We start from the raw sequence: 27,293 nt of genomic DNA, 5'->3' as shown, positions 1-27,293 counted from the left end.
AATACAAATTCAGTCCTAGCATCTGCTTCTTTCTACATACATGTCATTTATTGCCTTCCTATCACCTTTAGTGTAAAGTGAAACTTTACAGAATGGCACTCAGAAAGCACTTCATGACCAGCCTCTACTTCCCTCTCTCCAGCTCCATTTTCAGGATGTCTTTCTTTGTTACCTGTGCATCAACCATAACAAACGATTTGCACTTGCAATGCCCCGAAGGTGTAGAATGCCGTCTGCTTAGCTAATTCAACTTTTCTGATGCAGCTTCAGCATAACCTACTCTTAGAAGTCTCCCCCACCTCCACTAGTTTAGTTAGGAGTCCTCCTCCCAAGCTCCCATAGCAACGAAATGCATACTTCTCTGACAGCAAATATCCCACACTATTGTGTTAATGGATGTTTTGGTTGTCTCCTCACTGGGCTGTGAGCAGTCACCTTGGGGAAGGGGCAGGCTCATCAACTCAGTTCCCTCACACCTTGGCCCTGCACTTGGCCCTCAGCCTTGTTTTTAACAAGTACGTGAATGAATGTTTCCCTTTGTGGAGATTATTAAAAGCAATAGATTTTTATCTGCTTGACTCATTTGAAAAGGTTTGGTCAATAAATACAGACGAAATGGCTTCTTCAGGTTTTGTTTGTATTGTTTCGATTTTTTGTTTTTTGTATTTTTAGAATTTAATAGCCCGTGTAAACATAATATTTGAAAATAACATTTCAGAATATTAGGAGAGACTTTTTGACCCTTTAAAATATAAATAAAAATACAAAATATAGAAAAGTTATAAAACAAGAATTTGGATAGAAAGGTCTTCTTTAATGGAAAATATCACTGCAGTCTACCTGTTTCAAATGTCCTAAAGCATTACTTCTTTTTGTAGTGACCCAGCCACAAATTTAATAGCACCCATTATCTACAAGATAAAGTTGACATTCCTTAGCCTGGTTTCCAAATCCTCTGTAATTTGACCCCAAGTGACTTTTTCAACCACATTACTCACTAATCTTTGACACAATTATTTTTGCCTTACTTAGATCTTTCCCCCTCATATTTCTATTTATTCTACTTGATTCTTGGTGGATATTTTCAATCTGATGATTTATATTTTCTTATTTCTGGAAAATTCTCCATCATTACATCTTAGATATTGTCTATCCACTCTTTGTTCATGCCTGTGGAATTTCTGTGAGGGAATTATGAGACTTTCAATGATTCCTGACTTCTTTTTTATATCCTTCATTTTTTATCTTTCTCCAACATGCTAGAGAGATGTTCTGTTCTATCTTTGAATTCATCTTTAAGTATGACTTGCCTTCTGTATAATCAATTTGCTGAAATTTAAAACAAATTTAATGATTATACTTTTACTTGACTTTTTAGAGCTTCTTTCATAACTTCCTGTCTTTAATTTATAGATGCAATTCTTCCTTTATAGCTTAAACATTGTAAACATACTTATTGTAAACTCCCTTTCATATTATTCTATTGTTACTAGTTCCTCATGTCCTATGAACTGTCTTTCACGTTGAGTGTCCTATTTTGTTCTAGGGTTATCGTTCGTGAATTTTTTTCAGAGGAAATTATCTTTTCTGGAGATCCATATAACTACCTTGGGGTGATTTCCACTGGTATATCTATCAGTACTTTCAAGACGTTTGTTCTGAATTATTTTGTGTGTTAGGTTTTCAGAATGCATCCGTCATAAGAATCCAGTTCCCACTCCCATGAGCAGCTCAGTCTTGGGGGTCTAATATCCTTAGAAGACTCCTTTTTCACCCACAGGGTGGGGCAGTTGGCTCATTTCCAGTAGCTACTTTGGGTCTGCAGGCAGAGATGTTCTGGGTTCTTCAAGGTTTGTGCATTGCTTTCTGGGGTTCTGCCAGTTTTGCACAGGGACCAGTTCTGATTCCAGCCATGCACACATTTTCCTGGGCCAGATTCTGGTCTTGAATGGCCATGAAAACATCACCAGGCTTTGTGACCTGTAATCTCTCTTGTTCCTGATTCATTGTTCTATTCCCTGTTTCTAGCATGTGGAGATTTCCTATTTTGCTTTTGGGTTCTGCTATATATTTAACATCTAAAAATACCCGTTGTCCCTCTTTCTATGTATTTGGAAATGTGTTCAATCGATCTTAGCTGGAAAACTGCCTACTACTTTTTAACTGTTTAAATATGTAGTCCTTTTTTTCTACTGTTATCTCCATTTTGAATAATCTCTCCAATTATCTCTGCCTGTTGAAAATTTATTCTAACCTTCCAGGATTTCAGAGCTTGCTGAAGGTAAACTCTTCAATGCTTTTTTTCCCTCCATGGACCAAATTAACCCCTAATCAGTTCCTTATTTGTACTCCTTTGACATCCATTTGATATTTAATCATATTTTGTTATAATTGTTTTCTGACTATTTGTCTTCTAGTGAGATTATAAAATCTTTGAGATTTGGGGCCATTTCTTAAACTTCTTGAATTTCTCCATAGTGATATCTATAGAACTGGGCACTCAAATAAATACTTTCTAGTGGTAGAATGACTGAAATAAAAGACACACTAGAATAAAAATAATTTTACAGTATTTTACTTAAAATTTTTTTAAAGTTTCATGCATGCAACATACTTTGACTTCTGTCTCCACTGTTTACACAAGATTCACCACCAAAAGTTTAGTTTCCATCTGTCATGATGCAGCTGAGCTCCTTTACCCATTTTGCCCTCTCCCAACCCCGCTTCCACTCTGGTAACCACTAATCTGTTCTCTGTATCTATGTATTTATTTTTGTTTGGTTTGGTTTGGTTTGGTCATTTATATTTTGGGGGTATTTTTATTCCACATATGAGTAAAATCATACAGTACTTATCTTTATCCACCTGACATTTCACTTAGCCTGATACCTTCAAGGTCCACCCATGTTGCAGAAAATTGCAAGATTTTATCTTTTTTATTGCTCAGTAGTGTTCCATTGTGTGTGCACATATATATGTGTGTGTGTGTGTATGTATATTTATATATATATATATATATATATATATATATATATATATATATATATACCACATCCTCTTTATTAATTCATCCACTATAGGCACTTAGGTTGTTTCTATACCTTGGCTATTGTAAGTAATTCTGTGATGAACATAGGGGTGCATATATCTTTTCTAATTAGTGTTTTCATATGCATAGGATGAATACCCAGAAGTAGAATAGCTGGATCATATGGTAGTTCTATTCTTAATTTTTTGACGAATCTCCATACTGTTTTCCATAATGGCTGCACCAATTTACATCCCCACCCCCAACAGTATATGAAGGTTCCCTTTTCTCCAACATTTGTTATTTCTTGCCCTTTTAATAATAGCCATTCTAATGGGTGTGAGGTGATATCTCATTGTGGTAATGAAGAAGATACTTGAAAATCATATATCCAATAATATCCAAAATATATAAAGAACTCATATAACTCAGCAACAACAACAGCAAAAAAACAAAGAACCTGATTAAAAAATGTGCAGAGCATCTGAATAGATGTTCTTCTGAAGAAGACACACAGATGGCCAACATACACATGAAAAGATGTTTAACATCACTAATTTTTAGGGAAATTTACAGTATTTTAGATTTAATTTAAATGGATCCAAGTATCCAGAAAAACAAGATTTTTTTTTGAATTTTGTTTTCCTTTGTTTTCTGCTTAATCATTTTATTCTGAATTCATGAATTTATATGGCCAGAGAGATTTCATACAAGTCCTAGGTTACTGAAGGAGAACAGAAAGAATTTATTTCAAGCAGTATAGAATTAATATAATAGGTAAAATCTGAAGGGAATGAATTTGTGCCAACAAAAGAAGCTTCCTTAAACTAGTGGGGAAATTTAGCTACTTTTATGGATGTCTGCTTAGAATTTGGTCCTGAGTAAATGAACTAACAACCAGCTGATTCTCAGAGTCACTTTCGCAGGAAACTATTTCTGAGTTCCAGTTCATGGGAAATCAGGAAGTTATGGGATGCAAATTACATTCCAACATGAACCGGCCAATCAAGCCTTGAACACTTTTGAGGTCTCTGGCTTTGCCTGTGAACATGGAAACACCCAAGGGCACCTTCAAATTAAAAATAAACACACTGTTCTAAAGAGTCCTGGATGTGTAATTTGGTAGAAATTTAAAGGATGTCTTTTTATAGTAACAGAGTCTATAAAGAAAATAAAATTCAGGTAAGGTTAAGACCTTTCCAGTCATAAGTGTATGTAAATGACCTTTAACTCCAAATTCAAACATTCTGGCCATTTCCCAACCCCTACTCTCCCATACTTTATGAGTAAAACACATGGTGCACCTATTGGTACATTAATAAAAACAATAGCTAACATTTATTATTTAATTTCCTATGAGAAGTTATGTTCTTATACTTCATGAATGTCTCATTTAATACCTAAATAACCCTATGATGTCACTACAATTGTTTTTTCCCATTTGCAGGTGGGAAAACTGAGATTCAAAAAGGTTAATTAACTTACCCAAGTCATAAAGTAGTCTTAAACTACTTTATAAAATTCTTACTGGCCTCCTATTCATGACACTACATTAGAAGATATATTTGTCCAGGGTTATCTGGGAGAATTTATATTTTATTGGGATTAGAAGGGAAAACAGCAGTGCTGGTTAACCTGTTGGCATTCTAAACTCAATCCCTTCCTATTGAGTTTGATTATAAAGTTCCTCTAACCCTCTTTCTGAAAACTCCATTATCACCATTAAATTAAATTAAATTATTTATCATAATCATTTAATCACCATTATCATTTAATCTTAGATGTAAAAGGATGGGTGCCAACTACTGTCTGAACGTGGGCACATCTGATATGGATTAAATGTAAATTAAAAACCAATGACTCCCAAACGCATTGTTAGCTGTCCCATCATACCTGTATACTTTATGCTTTCTTCATCCCACAACCCAATCCAGCTTGTCTTTTTGCAAGTCTAGATCCTGTTACTGGCTATCTGGGGGCATGTCACAAATTATCCTGTGTGTCTGGAACCCCTGCTTGCAATATTTTTTCTTAGAGAGCTATATGCTAAATATTGACTGGCAAAGAAATAAAGTTTGGAAACTATAACTTCTGAAAAGCTTATATTATAATATTTAGAGCAGATTTATTTAAGGGAAGGATATGGTCAATGCATTTTTTCCCCTGTTTTAAATAAAGGACTAGATACTAGATTTCATATTTGTTTAAAACAAAACTCAGAGAATTTTGAATAAGAAAAGAAAAAACAAATAAGGCTAATATAAATAAACTGCGTTAAATTAAATTATGTTAACTACAGAATATATTACTGGGAAAGGTTCTGAAAACTTCTCTAGAGGTCCTTAAAATTTTTTCACCTGTACTCCTTAAGATGGAATAGTGGGCGATGAACTCACTGCATTTTAAGCTTCCTTCCAACTTTCTGTTGCTGTTATTTATGATTCTACTCCAAATGGAAAATATAGGCCTTTATAATGTGTATTAAGAAAAGAAGCAACCTTCTGATCCCTATAAATACAAATATGCCATGCTGTTGGGAAAATTAAGGATGTTGGGGTCACCAGTACAGTACTCTTTTCAAACTCTTAGGCAATAAAATAAGCAGCACACTAAATTACAACAAAGTTTCTCAACTTTGGATAAAGTAGACTCATCTTGGGGAGCTTATAAAAGTGAAGATTTCTGGATCTTCCCCTTCTACCCTCCCTTCCTGCCCCAAGATTCTGAATTTAATTGCTTTGGGTGAGCCTGATGCATTACATTTTTTTTTTTTTTTCCCACACACACACACTGTATTTTATTTTTACAAGAGATAAATAGACTGACACCAAGCATTGTACATGGATGACCACAACAAAAGCAACAATGATTGCAATTACCAAACATGAAACACACTCATACTATGTCATAATATTGACATTCAGTCCAGTAATCCTCCACTGTAACAGCTCCTTTACTTTGCAGTGAAAATTGATTTGTATATTCTTTGCCTCTGAGTCCTTGTGGGATTTTTTTTTTTTTTAATTCAGACAGAAAGTCACAAAAATTATACTCATCCTCATCAGTTCACTCAGTCCCATGTAATTAATTTTTTTTTTTCATCTTGATCTTTTGTTAGCACTTTTATGAGTTCATCAGTTTTTCATTAGAGTTCTGAAAATGCTTATTCATTCAGTTCAGCAGTACAGTCAGTTACCAGAAACCTGTACTTGTCAGAGTCTTTTCCATGAATTTCTTGAAGATGAAACCCTTTTATAGGAACATACTTGCAAAATCATCAGAGTACACCCAGAACTGTCTGTAAATGACAGAAGACTTAAAAATGACCATGGTTAAAGATTTGATGAAAGTTCATAATAATGCAGTTGACAAGAAAATTAGTTATTTCTGAGATATACATTTTAAAGTAATAACTAGGATTATTACTTATAACCTTATACCAGAACATATAAGATTTTTAGAAGTTTCCTGTAATGTCTGAAACATTTATATTAACATATTTCCATACATATTTCCATACAAATACAAATATAAGATTTTTAGAAATTTCATGTAATGTCTGAAACATTTATATTAACATATTTCCATACATATTTCCATACAAATACAAATATAACATTTTTAGAAATTTCATGTAATGTCTGAAACATTTATATTAACATATTTCCATACAAATAACCCAATGAAAGTTTAGTATTAGTTGTTTTGTTTGTTTTTTTATACTGCAGGTTCTTATTAGGCATCAGTTTTATACACATCAGTGTATACATGTCAATCCCAATCGCCCAATTCAGCACACCACCATCCCCACCTCACCGCAGTTTTCCCCCCTTGGTGTCCATATGTCCATTCTCTACATCTGTGTCTCAACTTCTGCCCTGCAAACTGGCTCATCTGTACCATTTTTCTAGGTTCCACATACATGCATTAATATACGATATTTGTTTTTCTCTTTCTGACTTACTTCACTCTGTATGACAGTCTCTAGATCCATCCACGTCTCAACAAATGACTCAATTTCGTTCCTTTTTATGGCTGAGTAATATTCCATTGTATATATGTACCACAACTTCTTTATCCATTCGTCTGTTGATGGGCATTTAGGTTGCTTCCATGACCTGGCTATTGTAAATAGTGCTGCAATGAACATTCGGGTGCATGTGTCCTTTTGAATTACGGTTTTCTCTGGGTATATGCCCAGTAGTGGGATTGCTGGGTCATATGGTAATTCTATTTTTAGTTTTTTAAGGAACCTCCATATTGTTCTCCATAGTGGCTGTATCAATTTACATTCCCACCAACAGTGCAAGAGGGTTCCCTTTTCTCCACACCCTCTCCAGCATTTGTTGTTTGTAGATTTTCTGATGATGCCCATTCTAACAGGAGTGAGGTGATACCTCATTGTAGTTTTGATTTGCATTTCTCTAATAATTAGTGATGTTGAGCATCTTTTCATGTGCTTCGTGGCCGTCTGTATGTCTTCTTTGGAGAAATGTCTATTTAGGTCTTCTGCCCATTTTTGGATTGGGGTGTTTGTTTCTTTGATATTGAGCTGAATGAGCTGTTTATATATTTTGGAGATTAATCCTTTGTCAGTTGATTCATTTGCAAATATTTTCTCCCATTCTGAGGGTTGTCTTTTTGTCTTGTTTATGGTTTCCTTTGCTGTGCAAAAGCTTTGTAGTTTCATTAGGTCCCACTTGTTTATTTTTGTTTTTATTTCCATTACTCTAGGAGGTGGATCAAAAAAGATCTTGCTGTGATTTATGTCAAAGAGTGTTCTTCCTATGTTTTCCTCTAAGAGTTTTATAGTGTCCAGTCTTATATTTAGGTCTCTAATCCATTTTGAGTTTATTTTTGTGTATGGTGTTAGGGAGTATTCTAATTTCATTCTTTTACATGTAGCTGTCCAGTTTTCCCAGCACCACTTATTGAAGAGACTGTCTTTTCTCCATTGTATATCTTTGCCTCCTTTGTCATAGATTAGTTGACCATAGGTGCGTGGGTTAATCTCTGGGCTTTCTATCTTGTTCCATTGATCTATGTTTCTGTTTTTGTGCCAGTACCATATTGTCTTGATTACTGTAGCTTTGTAGTATAGTCTGAAGTCAGGGAGTCTGATTCCTCCAGCTCCATTTTTTTGCCTCAAGACTGCTTTGGCTATTCGGGGTCTTTTGTGTCTCCATACAAATTTTAAGATGATTTGTTCTAGCTCCGTAAAAAATGCCATTGGTAATTTGATAGGGATTGCATTGAATCTGTAGATTGCTTTGGGTAGTATACTCATTTTCACAATGTTGATTCTTCCAATCCAAGAACATGGTATATCTCTCCATCTATTTGTATCATCTTTAATTTCTTTCATCAGTGTCTTATAGTTTTCTGCATACAGGTCTTTTGTCTCCCTAGGTAGGTTTATTCCTAGGTATTTTATTTTTTTTTGTTGCAATGGTAAATGGGAGTGTTTCCATAATTTCTCTTTCAGATTTTTCATCATTAGTGTATAGGAATACAAGAGATTTCTGTGCATTAATTTTGTAACCTGCAACTTTACCATATTCATTAATTAGCTCTAGCAGTTTTCTGGTGGCAGTTTTAGGATTCTCTATGTATAGTATCATGTCATCCGCAAACAGTGACAGTTTTACTTCTTCTTTTCCAATTTGTATTCCTTTTATTTCTTTTTCTTCTCTGATTGCCGTGGCTAGGACTTCCAGAACTATGTTGAATAATAGTGGTGAGAGTGGACATCCTTGTCTCGTTCCTGATCTTAGAGGAAATGCTTTCAGTTTTTCACCATTGAGAATGATGTTTGCTGTGGGTTTGTCATATATGGCCTTTATTATGTTGAGGTAGGTTCCCTCTATGCCCACTTTCTGGAGAGTTTTTATCATAAATGGGTGTTGAATTTTGTCAAAAGCTTTTTCTGCATCTATTGAGATGATCATATGGTTTTTATTCTTCAATTTGTTAATATGGTGTATCACATTGATTGATTTGCGTATATTGAAGAATCCTTGCATCCCTGGGATAAATCCCACTTGATCGTGGTGTATGATCCTTTTAATGTGTTGTTGGATTCTGTTTGCTAGTATTTTGTTGAGGATTTTTGCATCTATATTCATCAGTGATATTGGTCTGTAATTTTCTTTTTTTGTAGTGTCTTTGTCTGGTTTTGGTATCAGGGTGATGGTGGCCTCATAGAATGAGTTTGGGAGTGTTCCTTCTTCTGCAATTTTTTGGAAGAGTTTGAGAAGGATGGGTGTTAGCTCTTCTCTAAATGTTTGATAGAATTCACCTGTGAAGCCATCTGGTCCTGGACTTTTGTTTGTTGGAAGATTTTTAATCACAGTTTCAATTTCATTACTTGTGATTGGTCTGTTGATATTTTCTGTTTCTTCCTTATTCAGTCTTGGAAGGTTATACCTTTCTAAGAATTTGTCCATTTCTTCCAGGTTGTCCATTTTATTGGCATAAAGTTGCTTGTAGTAGTCTCTTAGGATGTTTTGTATTTCTGCGGTGTCTGTTGTAACTTCTCCTTTTTCGTTTCTGATTTTATTGATTTGAGTCCTCTCCCTCTTTTTCTTGATGAGTCTGGCTAATGGCTTATCAATTTTGTTTATCTTCTCAAAGAACCAACTTTTAGTTTTATTGATCTTTGCTATTGTTTTCTTTGTTTCTATTTCATTTATTTCTGCTCTGATCTTTATGATTTCTTTCCTTCTGCTAACTTTGGGTTTTGTTTGTTCTTCTTTCTCTAGTTTCTTTAGGTGTAAGGTTAGATTGTTTACTTGAGATTTTTCTTGTTTCTTTAGGTAGGCTTGTATAGCTATAAACTTCCCTCTTAGAACCGCTTTTGCTGCATCCCATAGGTTTTGGGTCGTCGTGTTTTCATTGTCATTTGTCTCTAGGTATTTTTTTATTTCCTGTTTGATTTCTTCAGTGATCTCTTGGTTATTTAGTAACGTATTGTTTAGCCTCCATGTGTTTGTCTTTTTTACGTTTTTTTCCCTGTAATTCATTTCTAATCTCATAGCGTTGTGGTCAGAAAAGATGCTTGATATGATTTCAATTTTCTTAAATTTACTGAGGCTTGATTTGTGACCCAAGATGTGATCTATCCTGGAGAATGTTCCGTGCGCACTTGAGAAGAACGTGTAATCTGCCGTTTTTGGATGGAATGTCCTATATATATCAATTAAATCTATCTGGTCTATTGTGTCATTTAAAGCTTGTGTTTCCTTATTTATTTTCATTTTGGATGATCTGTCCATTGGTGTAAGTGAGGTGTTAAAGTCCCCCACTATTATTGTGTTACTGTCGATTTCCTCTTTTATAGCTGTTAGCAGTTGCCTTATGTATTGAGGTGCTCCTATGTTGGGTGCATATATATTTATAATTGTTATATCTTCTTCTTGGATTGATCCCTGGATCATTATGTAGTGTCCTTCCTTGTCTCTTGTAACATTCTTTATTTTAAAGTCTATTTTATCTGATATGAGTATAGCTACTCCAGCTTTCTTTTGATTTCCATTTGCATGGAATATCTTTTTCCATCCCCTCACTTTCAGTCTGTATGTGTCCCTAGGTCTGAAGTGGGTCTCTTGTAGACAGCATATATATGGGTCTTGTTTTTGTATCCATTCAGCCAGTCTATGTCTTTTGGTTGGGGCATTTAATCCATTCACATTTAAGGTAATTATCGATATGTATGTTCCTATGACCATTTTCTTAATTGTTTTGGGTTTGTTTTTGTAGGTCCTTTTCTTCTCTTGTGTTTCCCACTTAGAGAAGTTCCTTTAGCATTTGTTGTAGAGCTGGTTTGGCGGTGCTGAATTCTCTTAGCTTTTGCTTGTCTGTAAAGCTTTTGATTTCTCCATCGAATCTGAATGAGATCCTTGCCGGGTAGAGTAATCTTGGTTGTAGGTTCTTCCCTTTCATCACTTTAAGTATATCATGCCACTCCCTTCTGGCTTGCAGAGTTTCTGCTGAGAAATCAGCTGTTAACCTTATGGGAGTTCCCTTGTATGTTATTTGTCGTTTTTCCCTTGCTGCTTTCAGTAATTTTTCTTTGTCTTTAATTTTTGCCACTTTGATTACTATGTGTCTCGGCGTGTTTCTCCTTGGGTTTATTCTGTATGGGACTCTCTGCGCTTCCTGGACTTGGGTGGCTATTTCCTTTCCCATGTTAGGGAAGTTTTCGACTATAATCTCTTCAAATATTTTCTCTGGTCCTTTCTCTCTCTCTTCTCCTTCTGGGACCCCTATAATGCGAATGTTGTTGCGTTTAATGTTGTCCCAGAGGTCTCTTAGGCTGTCTTCATTTCTTTTCATTCTTTTTTCTTTAGTCTGTTCTGCAGCAGTGAATTCCACCATTCTGTCTTCCAGGTCACTTATCCGTTCTTCTGCCTCAGTTATTCTGCTATTGATTCCTTCTAGTGTAGTTTTCATTTCAGTTATTGTATTGGTCATCTCTGTTTGTTTGTTCTTTAATTCTTCTAGGTCTTTGTTAATCATTTCTTGCATCTTCTCAATCTTTGCCTCCATTCTTATTCCGAGGTCCTGGATCATCTTCACTATCATTATTCTGAATTCTTTTTCTGGAAGGTTGCCTATCTCCACTTCATTTAGTTGTTTTTCTGGGGTTTTTTCTTGTTCCTTCATCTGGTACATAGCCCTCTGCCTTTTCATCTTCTCTGTCTTTCTGTAACTGTGGTTTTTGGACCACAGGCTGCAGGATTGTAGTTTTTCTTGCTTCTGTTGTCTGCCCTCTGGTGGTTGAGGCTATCTAAGAGGCTTGATGGGAGGCTCTGGTGGTGGGTAGAGCTGACTGTTGCTGTGGCGGTCAGAGCTCAGTAAAACCTTAATCCACTTGACTGTTGATGGGTGGGGCTGGGTTCCCTCCCTGTTGCTGTGGCGGTCAGAGCTCATTAAAACCTTAATCCACTTGACTGTTGATGGGTGGGGCTGGGTTCCCTCCCTGTTGGTTGTTTTGCCTGAGGCAACCCAACACTGGAGCCTACCCGTGCTCTTTGGTGGGGTTAATGGCAGACTCTGGGAGGGCTCACGCCAAGGAGAACTTCCCAGGACCTCTGCTGCCAGTGTCCTCATCCCCACGGTGAAACAGAGCCACCACTTGCCTCGGCAGGAGACCCCCCAACACCAGCAGGTACGTCTGGTTCAGTCTCCCCCAGGGTCACTGCTCCTTCCCCTGGGTCCCGATGCACACATTACTTTGTGTGTGCCCTCCAAGAGTGGGGTCTCTGTTTCCCCCAGTCCTGTCACAGTCCTGCAATCAATTCCCACTAGACTTCAAAGTCTGATTCTCTAGGAATTCCTCCTCCCGTTGCCGGACCCCCAGGTTGGGAAGCCTGAGGTGGGGCTCAGAACCTTCACTCCAGTGGGTGGACTTCTGTGGTATAAGTGTTCGCCAGTCTGTGAGTCACCCACCCAGCAGTTATGGGATTTGATTTTACTCTGATTGCGCCCCTCCTACCGTCTCACTGTGGCTTCTCCTCTGTCCTTGGACATGGGGTATCCTCCTTGGTGAAGTCCAGGGTCTTCCTGTCAATGATTGTCCAGCAGCCAGTTGTGATTCTGGAGCTCTCGCAAGAGGGAGTGAGTGCACGTCCTTCTACTCCGCCATCTTGGTCTGCATTACATTTTAAAGAATATATAATATATGTTTATTATACAGCCACTTTAGCAGAGAGTTTAATGGTTTCTTACAAAATGAACATAATCTTATAATAACATCTAGCAAACACTGTCTCTGGTATTTACCCAAAGGTATTGAAAACTCAATGTCCACACAAAAACCTGCATATAGATGTTTTAATCATAATTGCCCAAACTTGGAAGCAACCATGATGTTCTTCAGTAGGTGAATGGATAAACTGTAGTACAACCAGACAATGGAATATTATTCAGCTAAAAAGTAATGAGCTATTAAGCCCTAAAAAAACATAGAAGAAACTTAAATGCATATTACTAAGTGAAAGAAAAGAACCGAAAAGGTTCCAACTATATCACATTCTGGAAACGACAAAAATACTATGGAGACAGTAAAAAGATCAGTGGTTGGGGGAGTGGGGGAAGTATGAATAGGCAGAGCACAGAGGATTTTTAGGGCAGTGAAAATACTATATGATACTGTAATGGTGGATACTTATTGTACATTTGTCCAAACTCATAGAATATACAACACTAAGAATGGACTTTGGGTGACAATGATATGTCAGTGTGGATTCATTAGTTGTAACTAATGTACCCCTCTGGTGGGGGGGGTGTTAATAATGGGGGAGACTTTGCGCGTGTGGGGGGAGATGGGAAACCTCGGTACCTTCCTCTTAACTTTACGGTAGACCTAAAACTGCTCTTAAAAAAAAGTCTTAAGAAAAGAGGTCAAGAGCACTCCCAACCAGCCCCACTATGGCTGGGCAGTTGAGTTGTGTCTTTGTCCATTTTTACCCACAAGATAGTGAGGAACAGCCCAGTGCTAATTTATTCCTGCCCTGAGCCAGGTTCCCAAGTGGGACTAGAGGAAGGAGTCACGTTCAGGACCCTCCATCCATAGAGGTGTGACTCACCTGGTAACTGCTTTATCTGCTCGAACCGGAGCTGCAGCTCATGCCACCACTCCGCCTACCCCAGAGCCCCCTCCCCTGCATAGAGCGGCCACCTGCTCCCCTCCTTCCTGTTCACGTTGGCCACAGCCTGTGGTGAGAAGGGGGAGAAAGTGCTTGGTAACCACCCTGGATGTGGCCCTGACCTTAGCCCTGGCCTCTAGTCTCATCTTCTGGGCCAACAGAAGGCCACCTGCAAACCAGGTCAGCCTTGTTAGCTGAGAGTAATTAGTACCAGGATAAAGGCCCTTAAAAGTGAATCCACTTTTTAAAAACATGGGACAAAATTTCAGAGTAAACTGTAGATTTTAAAAATTTGATTGAGGGTGTACTTTAAAAAATGAAATCGAAATTTACAAAGTTTCTCATATTTAATATTTACGCACTGACGATTTGAACAAAGCAGCAAGCATATTTCTTTCAAAATGGTATGACAGCATAATCAACATCCTTCACCTCATGTTGAATTACACAGCACAAAGAATTCTTTTTGCTAACTGTGAGGGCTTTAATCCATTTTTAAAGAAACGTTTGTATCTTAATCCTTGTTGGTTTTTCTTTTTTACAGTTAACTGGCTTAAGCCTGCCAGATCCTAAGTTGCCAGTGGCTTTGAGTACGTGACGTCCTGGATCCTCCTCAAGACATTAAACTTCTCTCTGCAGTCCATTTATACTGGACTGAATTTGCCTTGACTTATCTGCAAAAATCAGCAAAAGGCATATCTTTTGTGTATAATGACTCAATGGTTAGGATTAGATACTGATGTTAGTGAGGAGAAATGTTCGAAGGGGGACTGATTTTTTTTAAGTGGTCAGTTCATAGTCACTATTTGCACATAATGATGACTTTTGCTTCCCTCCCTAAGTATTCAATATGGATGTTGGGATTTCACAGGCACTGTGTGGGCCCAGGGACTGCCTGTGTTACATCATTCTTACAGATCTTTACCAAAGGCTCTAAGACCTTGGGGAGTCTATGGATCCCTGCAGGTTTGCCCATCCACTCCAACTTGTCATTTTACAGCTGGGGAAACTGAACCTGAAGAGAGGGTGGAACTTGTCCAAGGACACACATAAAAAGTTATCTTTCAAAGGAGCTGTATATTTAAGAACAATGCTTTAGAGTTGGAAAGACGTGGTTCTAATCTCAGCAATCTCTCTGACAAGCTACAACCTTGTGGAAGCTCAGTTTTATCTACAAGGTAGGACTAATAACAGTAGAGCCCGCATGGTGGGAGTAGAGATGAGAATGTAGGCAAAACGCTTACCACAGTGCCCGCCCATGGTAAGGGCTCAGTGAAGATTGGCTGCTATCAAGATGGATCCAGGATCCAGCTCTCCAGCCAGAATCCACCATGAGTTGAGATCTTCTGTGACCAATGATCTTAATGGGGTGGCAACCATGGAAATAGCTCTGTGGTGGGAGACCACACACAACATTATTCAAGTTTTGCAACTAACTGTGTGACCTAGGACCATTCACTTGTTCAACAAATATGTACCTGGTACCTACTGGCAGGGGCAGTAGTAAAGATTTAAGGGTGGAAAGAGACACAGCCCCTCCCCTCAGTTCTGTACACAGAGATCTGCACTGATGATAGAGAGAGAGAGAGAAGGGGCATCTTAACAGCAGCATGTGAAGACAGGAAGAGATTACTTCCTGGAGGAGGGAGAGAATAAGCTGAGACCGAAAATATGGGCACTAAATAGCCTAAAACTAAACTACCCATATAGTAGTCACTAGCTACATGCAGCCACTGAGCACGTGAAAAATGGCTGGTCTGAATTGATATGTGCTGTAAATACATACATATTTCAAAGAATTAGTAACAAAAAAATGTAAAATATCTCAATTTTTATATTGAGTACATGTTAAAGTGATAATATTTTGGATATGTTAAGTTGAATAAAATGTTATTAAAATTTTTAAATATATATTTTTTAGAAAATAGATAAATAGAATAGACTATAATAAATACAATATAAATAAAATATATTTATTGTATTAATTAGCTATTTATTTGAGGTTGAAGATCAGTGCTCATGAAGGCCATTTATTTTGTTGTTTGATAATGCCAGACAAGAAAATTCATGAGAAAGAAATGATTGAGTAAGAAGGATGGAAAAATGAGAATTGATCATCCTCTTCATATTTTCCATCATTGCATGTATGTATTTTCACAAAAATCATAAATAGCTAGAGGTAGTCATTTGCCTCAAATTCCCAATCAGGTTTAAGAAATTTTTTGACTGAATTTTGTAATTCTAATTGGGAGACTGAATATGCAAATGGACAATGACCAGGCCCTTATAATGATGGAACTCTGATTACAGTGACCTTCAGTATTTGCCTAAAATCCCTTGAACCAAGGAATCTGTAGTGGGAAGACTAGAGCAAGAAAGGGAGGAGCCAGGTAGGAGAGGTGGTGACCTTTGGAAGGCTGTGTTTCTGAGAATTTAACTAACAATTTTGAAGTTGAGATGAGGAAATGCTTTTCTGTGGACAGTATAGAGTGCTCAACTTGATTCCAAATGCTCATTCTTGACATCACTCAAATAATGTGTGCATGTAACATCCACAGTATACGCAAGAAGCAAATCCCGAGTCTTCACAACAATAGACCTGCTTTATTGATTTTGCTTTAGTCTTAAAAGAAAGGGATTTAAGGTAATTTAATTCTAAAAACATTACTGAATACCTATTATTTGCAATTCACTGCACTTGGTAATGAACATGAGAGAGATGCAGAAGCTCTTTTCTCTTCCAGTTCTTCAAAGGAAAGAGCATTTCTGTTATAATCAGGTGACAAGATGCCCTGCTAATTGTTCATGCCAATTCATGATCATTTGTAGTTGCAATACAGTGTCATAAAAGGAGTCACAAAACCTTGTGACTTAGTTCACTTTTTCTCTGTAGTTTTATGATATATACTGTAAATGCAAATTAACTTCAAATGAATAAGTCCTGTCTTCTAAAAATCAGGCATAAACAAATACTTCCCATAACTGATATTTCGAATACTTCCACAGTTAATGGATTATATTAATTCAATAATTAATTATAGTCTCTTTATCTAGAAGAATCTGTATCAAAAAAGAAGCTTGTAGATATTTAGGGGGTGGGGGATTAGAGCATATTAACACATTTCCTATATCATTCAACTACTTTTAATGTAAATTTAAACATTATCAGATGAAACATTGAAAAGTGGAATTTGGGAGCACAAGGGAAGAAGAATAATCTCCTTGGTTCTCAAACTTGGATGTCCTTTGGGATCATTTGGAAAGTTTTTTTTAAAGTACTGATGCCTGAGTCCAATCCTCCGGGATTCTGATTCAATTGGTCTGCAGTTTGGCCCAGGCCAGGTGATGCTAACACGTAGCAGAGTTTGAGAACATCAATCTAGAATGTAGAATCTAGTTTATTTCATGCCTCCTCCAGACTATGAACCCTTTCCTGATTTCATAGGTTTGTCAAATAGTTTTGTGATGCTAACTTGGTTTCCCAAGTAGGTATTCCTTCTGGAAAGAGATAGTCCTCATTGTAAATGATTAATTGACTTTCAGGTCAAATTAGTCTTTGGTTAGTCGACCCGTGAGAGGTAGTGTCCTTCTCCTTTTGCACCCCTCAAGCTGATCAGCGTCGGGTAAGCATATCCTCATCAAGGTTCCAGACTTACAGTGCAAGCAGGCCAACCCTTGAAACAAAAGTAGATAACAGTCACACCGAGACCATTACAGTTTTTCAATATACTTCCCCCAAATTATTACATGCTTGTTTCTTACATCTGCTTAATCATGCCCTTGGACCAGTGGTTCTCAATCCTGGCTGCGCATTAAAATCACCTGGGATATTTTAGGACTCCTGACGCCTGGGCCACACCACAGACCACAAGCGTGGGCTTGGGTATTACAGCCATCACATGCAATGAGGTAGGTAATATTCTTACACTTCCATATTACAGGTAAGGAACTGAGATACAGAGTAACTTCCCTGGGATCACACAGCTAATAAGTGGCAGAGCTGGAATTTGAACTCAAGCAGCTTGACTCGAGGTTCATTCTTTGCCAATAATCGAGACTTTTCATCTGATGAAGCTTTTCAGAAATTTCTACTATGGGCAGACTGGAGTTTGATGTTGCAAGTTTCATGTGTGCTTCTAGGCTTATTCTTCATATTTTACCCAGGGTATTTGCTCTATTTCTACTGCACTGAAGAAGCCATTAATAAGAGATGCTACAGCTGCTTTCTTAATATCAGCCCACGGTTTCAAAATTTCTTTGATTTGTGCATATGTTAGGTACCTTAAGTCCATCAAAGTTGCATGTAAAAACAAGAAAAGAGTCTCCATGCCCCTTCCCAAATCTTTGTCAGTGTCATGTGTGAAAATCCTTTTAATTTCCTTTATTAGTTTAGTGTGTCCTTAATTTAGTATTAAAAATCCAGATTTCTTCCAGCTATTGGACATTGTCCCATTTCAAACTTTTAAAAGCAAATTATTCAGAGTTGTACAGCAGTAACTATGTGACTAGGAGAAATACATCTCAGCCTTTGGCAAGCAGCCTTGAGAATTGCAATAGTTTCATATTGTGGATTTCAATCAATGTAACAAACTTATGGGACACCATCTATGTATAGTGAATCAATTTTAGATTTTAAGAGTTCCTTGTTTCACATTTTGTGGCAAACAAATCCCTCTAGACTCTTGTTAAAAAACGCAAAAATGTGATTTAGGAGGTGGGAGGTGAGATGCTGGACATCGTGTTTCTAACAAGCTCCCAAGTGATGTAGGCTGCTGGCCTGTGAACTACATTTTGAGTAGCAAGGATACTGTGCTGGTAAACTGGCTGTTCAAAGGAGGAAAAGAAGCCTTGATTTGTAGCTAATTTGCTAATTTCCATGACATAAATCCTCCCACAATGGCCAAGTTCAAGCTACCAACATGATGTCACTGAAAACTGAGCTGGGAAGAGACTGTGCAGCATAACGCACACAATGGGCTCTCCCAAGCAGACACAACCTGGCTTCAGCACACCATTGGATCTACGCGATTTTAAGCACACCCTATTTCAAGATTCAAAATAGCAAATGATGCTGTTCCACTCTGCAAAGAATTTTAATAAGGTTAGGGAGACAAAGAACGTTATAGGGAAAATGATCAGAGAGTAGTTAAAAAGGGGTGAGAATCAATTCAAAGTAATGTAGTTCCAAGATTATATAGACTGAATATACATCTATTCAGGGTACGTTTTAAAAAGTTAAAATCCTCATGGGACCAATAATAGAAACTTTGAGGGAGATTTGAACCAGGTTTTGATGGTGGCAGCTTCTGATGAATGGGAAAGAAGAACATTCACAGAAAAGGAAGTAGGGTAAGAACCAGCAAAACGTCTGAATCAAACGAGATGGAGGAAAACCTTGGCATTACTAAAGAGTTGGGAGCAGGGTGGTGGTTGTTCCAGGAGCAGAACAAAGGCATCCTGCTTTCACAGATGTTTTATTCTTTGGCATGATTGGGGAATAAAATATTCAGATTAATCAAACATTCAAGTTAACAGAGTTGACATAGGTACCAGAAAGAGATACCAATATTTAAAGTAATAAAATACACTGAAGTATACAGAACCTAATTTCTTTGTTCTTTGATGGAGAAAAGACTTCTAGAGCTGTCATTTCTCAAAGCCATCGCTTTGAGCACCTTTGGTACCTATTCTGGTAGAGTCAGGGATGGAGCCTGGAAGTTCCGTTCCCAGGGTGCTGTAAGAAGAGTGTGCTCTCAAGCCTTTTCCCAGGGCTGTGGTGTGAGAGCATCCTAGGCAACCCTATCCCATGGAGAGAATTGCTAGTTGGGAGAAACACTCTCCCTTAAAATGTATTGAGTCTTTAGGAGTTCAACCTCAGTTTCTTCATCTGTAAAATGGGTCTAATAATACCTACCTTATATGGCCTTTGTAAGGATTAAGTGGAACCTGGTCAAGACATGTTAGTGCTCAGTAAATACAGGTTTCTACATTCCCAGTTCAACTTTGAGAGAACCTATGTCCAACTGTGATCTATGTTGGAATGTCTAGGGACCTTCTTAGAGGGCTGCGTCCTTCTTAGAGGGCTATCCCTAGACCTTCTGACTCCTGCTTTATCAGCCAACCAAATGTGAGAATGCCTTTTTACTTTTCTGAGAGCTTAACACAGATTTATTTTGAAAAAAATTATCCTTTTCTTTTCTGTGCCTTGGAATAAATGTGCTATTTCATTTTCTTAATTTGTGCTATGTTAAGAACCAGAAGAGGGAACTTAAGGTCAGTCAGCCTCTCAGGTTGAGAAACTCTTAAGCTATAAGCTCCAGAATCTTCTCTTTGTCTGTGATTCCAAACGGGCTTGTGGGGAAAAGTGATATAACCATGAGATCACTGTGTTCTTTTAGATGATTTCCTGTTTCCTGTGTATTTAAATACACAGGGAATAATCCCACTATTAAAATGAGACCCTGTATGTGTGTATGGGCAGAAGTTCAATGAAAAAGAAAGAAAAATATGCTTGCTGAATACCAGATGTAGACTGCATAAATCCTGTCAGAGCAAGTGGGGAATAGCTTTATGGCTGACTTGCAAGAAACCTAAGGGAACTGGGAAGTCAGATAGGCATGTGTCAAACAGACATATTTAAATCATCCGCTTCCTCAGCAAAATAAAATTTTGAAAGGGTTCTGTTTTCTTTTGTGGTTTGAAATTACAGTTGTATGCCTCAGAGGTCCCGCTTGATGGAGGGCTTTCAAGCAAAGAAGTTACACTACCAAGTTCAGGCTCTTGGCAACACTGGGATCACCCAGGGCCTCTGACCGAAGTCTCCAACCTTGCCCTGTTTGTACTTTCTGCTCTTTGTCATCTTAGGAACAAATTGCAGTGCAGCTGACCACTGCTTCAGGGCCCTCCAGCTTGTCATAGCTAAAAGACCTTTGCATCTGGAAGAGAATGGTGCCCACTGGCTTACTTTGCAGACCAGGCTTCAGCTGGTATACTGTCGAGCAAGTCCTTAGCCCTGATACTTGCAAACTAGGCAACCCTGTTGCCTAGCCTCTTCCTGTCCACAGTTCATATACTGATGACCCTATAGACCAAAAGTTCGTGTTAAGACAAACAAATCTGATTTAAAAACTAGTAACCTATGTATGCTTGGTGACAAGATTCATACTACTCTGTAGTGAGAGAGAAAACAAACTGGACACCAGTCATTTTCAGGTATGACCTCCTGACAGGTAAGTCCTTCAGGAGGCTACCTTATAGTTTGGTAAGTTATTGGTGTGAACAGATGCAAAGCAAAGGTACCTAGGTATTAACCATTTCCTTTAAGCTACGGTAGCTCCCTAAATTCTTTTTCTCAGGATATTTCTGTTTTGAAATACCCTGTTAAATATATTATTTCTGTCATGGCTATACTTAGTAGAATAAAAAATTATGGTGCTGTGAAAAGACCATGGGCTTTGTAGTCAAACAGACCTACTCTACTACTTAGTATTATTGTTACCATTACCTTTCCAACTCCACTATTTACTAATGTGTGAACATAACATGTGATTGTACCTCTCTGAGCCTCAGTTTCCTTCTTGCTGAGATTATATATGTAAAAAGCATTTCTCTAAAACCTAGTACAGTATCTCAGTGTCTGCTACTTTGGGAAACCGATTCTTACCCTTCACCATCCATCCATCCTTTTACTAAATGCCTACTGAACACTTTTAAGTGCCATCCACTGTTTCTGTCAGAAGCGCTATTACCGAACCAGGTTTGTTTTGACCAGCAAACCAAACTGCTAAGATGCCGAGGTTTGCAGCAAAGAGAGGGTTTATTTGCAGGGCAGCCAAGTGAGGAGAGGGGAGAGCAAGTCTCATATCTGCCCCCAGAGGCAAGGGGCTCAGGGTTTATATGAGATAAAAAATAAAGAAGCAGGGCAGTCTGAGGTGGGGAGCATAGGGGTGTGGGGGGCATGGGGGGCATGTGGGGTTATGGGGGGCATGGTCACGGTGCAGGGCGTGTGGGGCGTGGTCATGGGGCAGGGCATGTGTGCGTGGTCACGGTGCAGGGCGTGGGGGGCGTGGGCACGGTGCAAGGCGTGGGGGCGTGGTCACGGTGCAGGGCGTGGGGGCGTGGGGGCGTAGGGGGCGTGGGCACGGTGCAGGGCGTGGGGAGCGGCGACTGGAGAAAGGTGCGAAAGCGTCCCGCACAGGTGTAACAAAGCCAAAGGCCTCTGCAAAGACAGTGCCGGTGCTTAGCACCAACTGAGGGTGGAGTTTTCAGTCCTCTGACGTCAGAAGTCACTGAGCCGAAGCTCAAGCTCACGTGAGCCCAGGTGGAGGAGGGTCGGTGGTCCTTGAAAGTTTTAACCAGCTCAGCTGAAACTAGACGCCGCTGACTCCCAAGTTCCTAGAAAACAACTTGGGCAAACGTCTTACTGTTTAGGCTTCGCACCACTTGAAGGACATGCAAGTTTTGTAGATCTGCTTGATTACCGAAGGCGGGTGAAATGGATTTGACTAAGACTTACCCTCCGTTTCAGAGCTATGAACAAAAGAGTAAGATGTGAGCTTTGACCTTAGGAAGCCGTCTCGGTGTCTAACATGGAGGCAGGTACGTATTTGAAGGTATGCACCAGGCACAAAGCCCATAATGTTCGGCCCTTTCAGGCCAGCGTATGAAGTGTCAGGAAAGCCTTAACTGAGGAGACGACTTGGAAGCTGAGCCTTGAGGAATAAGCAAGAGTTCGCCAGCTAAACGAAGTGGGGGATGGGAGGGGTGGCGATGATGGCAGGGGGAACATTTCAGAAAGTCCAGAGCGTGCAAAGGCCCAGAGACAGAAGAACATGGCGCTCCTCGAGCATTACAAACCGTTCTGTGTGTAAGAGCATAGAGCCTGGTGGGAATGCGAGGGCCTGGTGGGAATGCGAGGGCGTGAATGTCAAGAAGATGAGTCAGAAGCTGTCAGAGGCCTGAGGAGACACGCAGAGGCTAAGACTTTTTGGCTCGTGAGCAATGGTGAGCTCTGGAAACTTTGTGAACAGATGCATGCAGATCACTATCCTGCTGATAGGACCTTACTACCGCAGAAGTGCTTATTAACTAGATATGCATAGTTATTTTTTATTCCTCTTGATGAGATTTGGTAACATGCCTAATGTGAAAAAATCATTGAAATAATCAACCAACATGTAGACACACACTTTGGCTTCTCCCTAACACTTTTTTCTGGGAGGTGGTGGTAGCAATAGCTTACATAATTCCATGCTCTTGTTTTGCTGTTCAACCTTTTTGTTAAAAGAGAATGTGTACTCTTCATATTCACTTTTATTCTCCTTCCCCTCTTTTTCCTCTTTTTCAAAAATACCTTTTTTTTCAAACAAAACTGAAGCACTGGTGCATTTTTTCCTGTTGTCACAATCGGGGAAAATGACTAAGTTTTGATCCTTCCAGCCTCTGTGTGGAGGGATCACTAGATTCAGTTTCAGTTTGGGGGGAATTGATGTAATGGGAGTGAAGTCGAGTACAAAACATGCTGGGAACCCAGTCACAGGACTGTTGTAGATGGGGAGGTGGGGTGGGGAGAAACCCAGATTTGGGGGTTCAAGAACTGGGATCCCTGGAGTACCCTCAGAGTCTGGGCCTCTGCTACTTCGCAGCTCAAAGGAGGATGTCCCAAGGGCATAATAAGCATGGACGTTAGAACCAGCCTGATGGGAGGGAGAAATGTCCAGGAGAGGGATGCCAGGTATATAGGCGTACGCATGATCTTCTTGGTTTATTGAATCAGTTCCCAACCATGCAGGTAAGGGTTTGAAGCAAGATTGGTGGTCTTGGTAGTGAAGTGTCAATAGTATATGTTAGACCCAGAAACTAGGTGAGAGCCCTGTGAGCATGGTGGCAGTTTGGTAGCTACATGGGTACAGCCTCATCTCTGGCATTCTAGATATGGGCTCTATTGGCAGAACAGTGTGATTTCAAACTTCACTGGATGGTAGGAACGAGGGTGCTGGTTTCCTTCCCCTGTCAGGTAAAATAGCAGCTGGGCCAAAGGACAAACTATGATGTGTGAGTCTCAGCAGAAATAATGCCTGGACAGTGTTGTTGTTCTGGTAGTGAGCAAACTGAAAAAATAGAAGTGTGCATGCAAAGGGAATGAATGTACAGTTCCATGCTTTCCTGTGTGTTTGGGAATTGCCCTTAGTAGTGTGAAATGCATTTCTTTCAGTTTTGAACTTACAAAAGGCTTCTTCTGTAACCTTTTAAAAGTGCAGTTCCACTGAGAGACAAAGAAATTTTCGGAATTACTATAACCAAATCATGGGGAGAGGGAGAGAGGGAGGGTGAGGAGAAGAGGGGAGGGGGAGGGGGAGAATATGAAGGCCTTATAAGGCAAAGTATTGACTGCTACTTACTCTATTGACTGTGAATCCCAGAATGTGTACAGGGAAATTTAGTGGAACAAAATTTACATATCTGTAACAAAATGCAGTTTAGAAAAAATAGCTAAATAGGCTAGCATCTGTTTTCTTTGTTGATGTTGTAATATTATATAAGCCCTGAATTTTCCCGCATTTCTAGCTCTTATCTAAGAGTACATACCACCTGGGTTGGGAGGAGGAAGATGAAATGAAATTAGAGAAGTAAATGGTTGGAAGTATCCTGAAAGAAACCACCTAGATTTGTTCAAGTCAGCAGGTTGCAAGACAAGTTATTACGTAGTAATTTGACGATCGTGTAAGGAATATTCTGACATGTTTTTTCCCTCATGTTTTTTCCCTCTTCTGCTAGAACCTATAGTGATTATATCACCTCTCTTGACCTCTTCTTCTTCTCCCACTTGTTGCTGTACAGGCTACCTGAGTTCATTGTCCCTGGCGATGGACCAAACAGAAGGGCAAGCAGTGTGGTGAGTTTGAAGACACATGTATTCTCTGGGAAGTGGAAGGGAGGGCAGAAGATATGTATATTAGCTATCCATTGCAGCATAATCATACCAACATTTAGCAGCTTCAACCAACAAGCGTTTATTATCTCACACAGTCCCTGAGAATCAGGAATCTAAGAATGGCTTAGTTGGCTGGCTCTGACTCAGGGTCCCTTACAGAATTGCAGTTAAGTTGTCTACTGAGGCCACAGTCATTTGAAGCTGGGACTGACAGCTCCACTTCTAAAATGGCTTACTTATACAGCTATTGGCTGGAGGCATCAGTTCCTCGCCCGTGAAACTCTCCTCAAGCCATGGAACTGGCTTCCCCAGAGCAAGTGACTCATGAGAGAGAGACTAAGACAGAAGCTGCACTGTTTGTTATGACCTAGCCTTGGAAGTGAGGCAGCATCACTTCCACCGTATTCTGAAAGTCACCAGCAAGTCACTAAGTCCATCCACACTCACAGTGAGGGGAATTAAGCTCCCCCTCTTGAAAGGATATCAAAGACTTTATGGGCAAGTTTTAAAACTAGTATGTACTAGTTAATATAAAATGGATAAACAACAAGGTACTACTATATAGCACAGGGAACTATATTCAATATCCTGTGATAAACCATCATGGAAAAGAATATGGAAAAGAATATATATGTGTATAACTGAATCACTTTGCTGTATAGCAGAAATTAGCACAACATTGTAAATCAACTATACTTCACTAAAATAAGTTAACAAATATAAAACTAGTGCAATATGTATGGTCCAGCTTCACAAGGTATAGACCTGGGGCTGGGACAAACGTACACATAATGTCTCATTCTGCGAACAGCAGCCTCATCTGTAAGAAAAGACTAGAGTTCATGGGTCATCACAGCCAAAGAGGAAAAGGGCTTGTTGAAGAAAACTTATCAAGGATGTTACTTCACTTGTCCATTTATTCTGGGCTCCAGGGTTATAGTTAAAAATTGTATGTCTTACATGATTCAGGTATCTCTGTTCCATAAGAAGTGAACAGATTTTATCCAATTTTTGGAATAGGTAATACACACATGGTGCAAAATATGAAAGATACAAAAGTTTGTGGTTGAAAAGTAAGATTCACTCTTTTTCCTGGAAGCCAGTTTGCTCCCACTATGAAAATATGAGTACCTGTTTCTCCAAACCCTTTGCAATACAGTAGATTATCCACTCTGATATTTGCCAATTTTGTATGTACAAAATGGTCTGCAGGTGTACTATTTCTCTTATTGTAAATGAGGTTGGGCCCCTTTATACATGCTTAAAATCATCTGCATTTACTTTACTTTTTCCCACTTTTATATTGGGCTTGTCTTTTTTTCTCTTTATTAATTATTGGAAGTTCTTTAGAGGTGAAAGAAATTAGCTTTTTCCTAGAGCTAGTGTTTTTTGACTTTTTAATGTTTTCTCTCTTTGTTTTTGGCCGTGTAGTAGTTTAAAAAATATTTTTTTTTATATGGTCACATGCATCAGTTTCTTTTCACTTACAGTTTCTGGGTTTGTGTCATTCTTAGATAGTCTTCCCACTCTAAGGTTATTAAGAATTCTGTGGTTTCCTTGAGTACTATTATGGCTTAATTTTTTGCATTTTAATTTTGGTTGAATTGGTGCTTTTAATGCTTTACACTCTACTAACGTGTAAATGCTGTGTGAAACACTAAATTTGTGTCCATTTCATTTCTGGTTCAGATAGTTCTATTTTATTCTCAGTTTTCTCATTTGTAAAATAGAGATGGCAAGAATTACTGAGTACCATCTATGGCTTTTGGTGGGAAGAGACCACCTTCTGGACTGAAAACTAAACCAGAATTTTCTTCCTCATTACTTAGAAGCCTTCATTCCATGATTATGTTTTCTGTCCCAGTGGGAGAATTAAGACTAACATGGATTACAAGATAGTTTGCCTTAGTAAGACAAACCCAAATTCAAATTAGCCATTTCATATGTGCTTACACTGGGGCCCCTGCTTTCATTTATACTGTTTACTTGAATTATTTTCAATAATACACATCCACAGCTATCACTGTGGAAATAATTTTGGCGACCTATAAAACAGAATTGGAAAGTGTCTTATATCATGAATGTTAGAGACAAAATGTTAGTTTTGAGTTGGTTATTTGGAAATCAAAATGATATTTCACTGAAACAATATTTTAAATGTTGGTTAGGTTCTTGGGACTTATCACAAGGTACAGATTTATGTTTTATATGATTTCGGATAGGAGGAACTTTGCTATCGATTACACATAACGATATTTTATCATACTGTTTCTCTGGCAAAGTACCTCTGAGGGTGACCTCAGGAAACTCAAAATAAATCTTCCCCAGCCCTAGCAGCAGAAGTGAGGCTGCTTGGTGGAGGTAAGAACTATTGGGAAATAATTATAGATTCCAGAAAGGACATTCTGGTCGGGAGAATACATCTTTATATTTGTATTAGAAAAAGTAATTTTCTAATATTTGACAGTTGTCCTGAATGGGATACCCAGAGAAATTATTCCTTCAGTGTAGAATTTCAGAGGTGTACCATTTTTTTCTCTCAGCACATGGCCATAAGGAGCCTTCTTGAGTACAGCCTGCGAGGCTGGGATCTGGAACTTGGTCAGCCATATAAGGCAAGGAGGTAGAGGGAAGGTGGTGGAGAGGGTGGACCTTGCTTTGGAACATGGAAACTGTGGACGTT

The sequence above is a fragment of the Balaenoptera acutorostrata genome, chromosome 14, assembly GCF_949987535.1.
Source record: "Balaenoptera acutorostrata chromosome 14, mBalAcu1.1, whole genome shotgun sequence".
Lineage (NCBI taxonomy): Eukaryota > Metazoa > Chordata > Mammalia > Artiodactyla > Balaenopteridae > Balaenoptera > Balaenoptera acutorostrata.
Note: the sequence above shows the minus strand (reverse complement) of the source record.